A 7,332-nucleotide genomic window follows, 5' to 3' on the forward strand; every position below is an offset into this window, starting at 1 on the left:
GATCAGTTGATAACTGGCCAGGAGTCCTTTGTTGAGGTCCCTTATTTGCCAATTGAGTCATTCCTAGAATGGGAGGTCCCCTCAGGTAGTCACATACTCTAGTCATTTCATTTCTCCCCCCCAACTTTTTTTTAAATTAAGATTTATTATAAATCCATATAACACATGAAAATAAAGATGAGAACAAAGAGAAAAAAGGATTATAGGGAAAAAGAAAAGGGAAAAAAGCTGTGATCTAACTCTTGTTAGTACAGTACAATAGAATAACAAATGCATCACCACCAGATGGATTAGTAACTGGCTCAACAATCGCATTCAACATGTAGTCCTTAAATAAACTGCATCCGCGTGGAGGGAAATATGCAGTGGACTACTTCAGGGCTCTGCCTTAGGCCTAGTACTCTACAATATTTTCATATACAATTTTGATGGGGGAATAGAAGGGGAATTCATCAAATTTGCAGATGATACCAACCTGGTGGAAATAGACAATATTCTAGAATATGGGTCCTCAAACTAGAGCCTGCAGGCCACATGCGGCCCGCTAAAGCAATTAATCCAGCCCGTGGAGAGCCACGAGGTTGCCCCATCCACCCTTAAGCAGAGCTCAGGACGTGCCTTCAGGAGCCCTGCGGGCTGGAACCAAAAGCCTGCAGAATGCTTACAGAGGTGGAGGGGGGTGGGTGAAAGGAGGTCAAAAAACAGGCAAAAATGGTCAATTTTTTGCCAAAAAACAAGCCGCTTTTACCTGGTTTTAGTCTGCAGAATGCTTGTGGGGGAGGCAAAAAACAGACAAAAACAGCCCATTTTTTACCTTCCCTGCCTCCAAAAGATAGATAGAGATAGACACAGAGAGAGAGACAGTCAGAAAAAGAGAGAGAGAGAGGAAAAGAGAGAGAGAAACAGAGGGACAGAGGGACAGAAAGAGAGAGAGAGGGAGGGAGGGAGGAAGAGAAGGAAAGAGAGAGGGAAAGAGAAAGAAAGAGTAAAAGAGAGAGAGAGAGAAAGGGGGAGAGAGAGGGAGAGAGACAAAGAAAGAAAGACAGAGAGACAGACAAAGAGAGAGAGAGAGACAGAGAGATTTCTCAAGGTCCTTGGAGCTGAGAAGAATTACTGCAAAACTGAGTTTCCTGAAGTGGACCACTAGACTCCTAAATAACTGAAAAAATGACATAGTAAAAAGAAAAGGCAACCAAAAGAGCAACATACAAACAAAAGCAAATAAAACACCCCAGGAGCAAAACAAATTAAAGTTTAATTTGTGTGCATTGTTCAATGGATTGTTAAATTGGCCATGCCCACCTAGTCACATGACCTAGCCACACCCACCTAGCCACATTGTTGTGTCCTTATACGGGCATCCGCCGGTGGTTGGCTAATCCACCGGCGGGAAGTTTAAATGAATGTCATTGGCCGGCTAGCTTGCCAGAGCTGTATATAAGGAGGGCTCAGCAGCACAGCTGGCAGTTCCGTATGAGCTGAATAAAGTGCTGAACGGACCTCTGCTGAGTCACATCTTTTTTTCCATGCACCAATCTAACACTGGCAACAAAGGACACAAAAGAACCGACAGCATACCTCGTGGCACAATCGCCACCATTTACCAAGAGCTGAGTCACTTGAGCGAAGTCACTGCAACTGAACCACAGAACCATGTCTGGACCACAGATCTCACTGGCTCCGTTCGAGCCTAACCAGGAGAAATGGAAGTCCTTCATGGTCCGGTTCAGACAGTTCCTGGTGGGCAGTGGTTTCATCGACCTGGACCACAACCGAAAGCGAGCCCTGTTCCTGGCTCACTGAGGCTCCGGGGTCCTGGAAATGGCCATGGATCTCGTGACACCGAGGGATATTGAGCTGATGCCTTGGACTGAACCACAGGAAGTCCTGCAAGAGCATTACGTTCCAACCAGCACCCCGTTGGCCAACTGGTTTGATTTCCACCAGCGGAATCAACAAGACGGCGAATCGGTTAAGGACTTCGTATCTGCCCTCCGGACAATCGCAGCCAGCTGTGAGTTTGAGAATGTGGACATCCAACTGAGAGACCGGATCGTCTTCAGGATGAGGAAGGCTTCTGTCCAGAAGAAACTCCTCAGCCGTAAGAAGGTCTCACTGAGAGATGTGATTGAAGAAGCCACAGCTGCAGAATCGTCAGAGAGAGCAGCAGCCGCCATGAGGAGGTCTAAGGAGATCAACAAGATCGACAAAGATTCCCAACCTTCATCAGATGAGACCACCACAGAGTCAGAGTCAGAAGCTGAAATGGCCGTCCACAAGGTTCTCAGACCCCAACGGTGGGAAAACCCTCAAGATGGCGGACGAGAGGAACGCTGTGCCAGCTGCAACGGGGATCACGTGCATGCTAGATGTCGCTGGCGGGATGCGACATGCAGGCGCTGCAGGAGGAAGGGCCACATCACCGAGGCGTGCAGAGCAGCAGAACTGGTCATGGAGGCTCCCAGAACCCGCAACTGCGAGAACCAGAGGCCATCCAAACGGTCCCAATACCCCAGGCGCGAGGGAGAAGGCTACCCAAAGAGCAGAGGGGTCCATCAGACCACCATAGTGCATGCCACTGCTGAGGGATCCAACAAGTTCCACATGACCGTCCACGTGGAAGGGACACCATGTCCCATGGAGATCGACTCTGGATCGCCCTATTCTATTATAGACTGGGTTCAGCTCAAGAAACTCAAGCCGCAGATTGCCAAAAGCCACCTCAAGCCGCTGCAAGCGAAATTGGTGGATTTTGGAGGCCATCCAATCAGAATCCTGGGAAGGACCAAGCTCAGAGTCCATTACAAAGACTTCTCCGGGGACCTACCCATCGCAGTTGTCAAGGAGACCCAACCAACCCTTCTTGGAGTGGAGTGGTTCAAGCCTCTAGGGCTCACCATTGGCAGGATTAATCAGATTAGACAGAGCGAACTCGACAAGCTCCTAGGGGACTTCCAGGATGTCTTCAACAGGAGCCTAGGTAAATTTGTGGGGAAACCCATTTCATTTAATTTAGATCCAACAATTACTCCAATTCAGCTAAAGCCCCGCAGGGTTCCATTCGCCCTCCGGCCTAAAGTTGACGCCCAATTGGACAAATTAATTGCCCAGGGCATATTGCAGCCGACTGATCATGCTGCATGGGAGACCCCCATTGTGACCCCAATGAAGCATGAGGGATCTGTGCACATCTGCGCTGACTATAAATGCATCATTAATAGCAGAGCGTATACCCAATCCCAGTGGTGCAACATCTGTTGCATTCGCTAGGGAGTGGAACCATATTCGCAAAACTGGACCTGGCCCAGGCTTACCAGCAACTGCCAGTCAATGAAAAACTGTGGAGGCTCAGACTATTGTCACTCACCGGGGCACATTCAAATGCAAACGCCTCCAATTTGGAGTCAGCGCTGCCCCAGGCATTTTCCAGTCTAACACATATGACCACCTAGCCATTCCTACCCAACCAATCCAGGCCCCCAACAGTCTTAGGGACTGTGAATTGGCCCCCTGTTTAAGAAGCTGGAGGACCCCTGCTCTAGAAGGTAGGCTCAAAATAGAGAAGGATCTTGATACACTTGAACACTGGGTTCTACCATGCAAAATGAAATTCATTGGTGAGGAAAGTAAAATTTTAGACTTAGGCAAGTAAAACAAAACCCACAGATATAGAATAGGCGATGGTGAATCTTTTTGCCATCATGGGCTAAAAGCGGGGGGAGCGCGGGGGGTCGTGCATGGGTGTGCCCACACCCATAATTCTCTGTACAATGCTGCTCTGAAAGTGCATGAGACACTCCCCTGGGGTCCTTCTGCTTTTGGCACGGTGGGCCCGCTAGGCCCATTTTTTGCTCTTCCCAGGCTCAAGAGCCTTTCTAGGAGCCTGGGGGGGCAAAAATGGTTTCCCCCCCAGAGGCCCTCCAGAGGCTGAATATGAACCATCTGCCGACTTCTGGTAGGACCAGAAGACCCATTTTTTACTCTCACCAGGCTCCAGAGCCTTGGGAAAACCAAAATGGCCTTCCCCAAAACTCCCCAGAGGCTCTCCGGAGGCCAGAAACAGCCCATTTGCTGACTTCCAGTGGGAAGTCGGCAAATGGGCTGTTTCTGGCCTCCGGAGGGCCTCCGGGGGTTGGGGAAGGCCGTTTCCCCTCCCAGCTCCTAGAAAGGCTCTGGATCCTGGGGAGAGCAAAAAAACAGGCCTTCCCCATCCTTTTCAGTCCCTCTGGAGGTAGGAAGCAGCCTGTGCCATAGTTCCGATGGGTCCAGAAGCTGGCTGGCATGCACATGCATGCCCACCAATATGAGTACGCGTGCCACCTGTGGCACACGTGCCATAGGTTCGCCATCATGGGAATAGATGGTATTCTGGCTCAATAGTAGTAATTGTGAATGGGATCTGGGAGTCCTGGTTTACAAACATCTTTTGCCTCACCACATACAGATTTTTTAGAAGCCATTCAAATTACTCCTGCAGTTGTAGAAACATTTTCTGCCTTTCAGCTTTCTAGCATAAGATCGTGGCAGAGGAAGGCATCCCATAAGATCCTATAGGAATGTTCCAATATCTAAAGATATTGCCACAAAGAAGAGGGGATCAACCTATTCTCCAAGTCACCTGAAGGCAGGGCAAGAAACAATGGATGGAAACTAATCAAGGACAGAAGCAACTTAGAGAAATTTCCTGGAGGTTAGAACTGGAAGACCTCTAAAGTCCCTTCCAACTCTGTTATTCTGTCATTTTCTTTTATTTCTGTGATTCTGGTACTTTATGAATAAAAAATATAAATAATATTCTTTCAAGATACCTTGAGGACAGAGAAAATCCTCCTGAAATATGTACATACATACTACAAATGGTCTAAGACAGTTCCACTAATGAACTTGAGTCACATGTGATCAGGTTACATACCTTGAACCATGATAAGATGGACCTGGAGGCACAGAACGTGCCCCTTCATTGCTCCAGAATGTCCAGAGGGAGATCAGAGGGACCCTGTTCTTGAAAACTCACACAGGTTCCTACAGACCCAAAGGTGCTTTTTACAAAAGGCAATTGGATTTTCTTTTTCTTCGAAAACATTTTGCTTCCCATCCAAGAAACTTTTTGGATGAAAAGTAAAATGTTTGAAAAGAAAAAAAATAAAAATAACTCCAGGTGCTTTTTTAAAAAAAAAGAAAAGAAAGAAAAAAAACCACCTTTGGGACAACCATGATCTTGATGATTGAGAATCTCCATAAATATCCTCCTACACAGAGGTGGGCTTCACATACTGTAGCAACCGGTTCGCCCAGCACCGGAAATGTGAGCTCACATATGCGCCATCCATGCGATGTCAACCAATGCGGCAATTTATTTGGCATATGATGTCACAAAACACAGCAATTTGCTCATATGTGCTGTCCGCACAAACATGCGACATCACAAAAAATGGCAATTCGCATGCACACGCCATCTGCACATGCATGTGATGTCAAAAACACAGCAATATAGGAAAGGATTGCGGCTGGGCAGGTGGGCGGGGCTGGCCCACCCGCAAGTGGCCACTACCGGTTCTCATGAACCGGTCTGAACCGGTTGAATCCCACCTCTCCTCCTACAGACTTCCTTTTTTTCTATGTGACAGTTTCAGCAAATCAAGGGGCAGAACTGGTAAGTATTTTTCTGAATTAGGAGGTTGTGAGATGAGAAGGGAAAACTTATCTGACTACTAATCTATTTCCTCCTCTTTTAACCAGCATGCAAAACTCAGTTTCCAAGATCTCAAGATCATTTCTATCTTGCCTGATGAGGAGCTGCCAAGAGATGAGTTTGGACTGTACAATTTCTTCATTTGGAAGAAGAGCTGAATAGCTTAGCGAAAGGGATTCATCCACCTTGTAATTATCTAAATTAATTAATTAAACTTGTTTTTTAGGGGGAGGCATAGAACCTAGGGAGACTTAATAGTTTAAAATTAACAACTCCATGAGGCTCCATAGGTTCAGTATGAATCACTAAAATGATAATAATTGTAATCTACAGTTTTAGTTATGCTTAAGACCAATAGAGGTTCTTTCATTGTTCCAGGCAAAGTGTTGTGATGATGGAGATGTGGCTGCACTGCTGTGATTGGAGCCAAATTGCTTCGGCATTCAAAGAGACTCACATACTTTGCCATTGGCTTTTATTCTCTCTCCTTGCCCTCCAAGCTTCTTTTAGCAAGACCTTCAACTCCATGTGTCGAAACAAAGAACATTTGCAGACTAATCTCCCAGCTCTCTCCAGTGAGATCGTCATTGCAGAATTTGTGTCTACTGTATATCCTGAATGGTCTTTCCTCCACTTTATGGAACCCCCAGTAGGGTCTTTGAGAGGAAGGCAAGTACTCCTTTGAAAGAAACTGTGATATGTCTTTCAAGGTTTTTTTTAACATGATTGTATTCAGGATATTCTGATTCTGAATTCATCTGTTCATAAGAAAAACTCACAATTTTAATAACATTGTTCCTCTATATATTTTATTTTTTATGCAAAAATAAAAATAAACCCAGGAAAAATATTTAGCATTTTAATAAAAATATATTATTTTTTGCGTCATTCCTGCTGTTTATTGACACTATTAGAATTTTATCACTTATTCCTTGTTTGCCTCCTTGCTTACTGCAGGGTAAGGAGAAATGTAGATATGCTTAAATATGTGAATGTAACAAAATCTTACATCTTCAGCATTGTCATTAACAGTTGGCACAATCCATCAGTTTCTGTCCTCCACTTCCATTGCTGCCCTACATATGTTAAACAATCCTTTTGATTACCCACAGGATCCTTAAGCGTAATTCAAACACTCCACCTCAGCTCCTCGTTCCCTGCTTTCCTCACTTCTGGAATATCTTAACTACTGAATTTTAAGAACCAAACCTTCTTCTTCAAACCTTCTTTAGTTTTGGTTGCCACATTCTAAAAAGGCATTGAGACTCTAGAAACAGTGCAGAGAACAGCAGCCCAGATAATCAGGGGACTGCAGGCTAAAATATATGAAATGAATATGAATATCTAATTTAATTTTTAGAAAAAGGAAGGACTAGGGGTGACAGGATAGCAGTGTTTCAATATCTAAGGGATTGTCACAAAGAAGAGAGAGTCAATCAATTCTGCAAAGAAGGCAGGACAAGAAGCAATGGAAGTTCTGAATGCTCCAACACTGGAAGATTATAAGAAGGGATAGGAGAACCACTTGCCTCAAATGGTATAAGGTTTCCTGGCTGAGCCACAGTTGGGCTAGAAGACCTCCAAGGTCCCTTCCAACTCTGTTATTCTGTTTATTCTTTTTCAGAGAAGTGCTTCAGAAC

Source organism: Pantherophis guttatus, chromosome 4 (assembly GCF_059756535.1).
Source record: "Pantherophis guttatus breed Tessera chromosome 4, ASM5975653v1, whole genome shotgun sequence".
Classification (NCBI taxonomy): Eukaryota; Metazoa; Chordata; class Lepidosauria; order Squamata; family Colubridae; genus Pantherophis; species Pantherophis guttatus.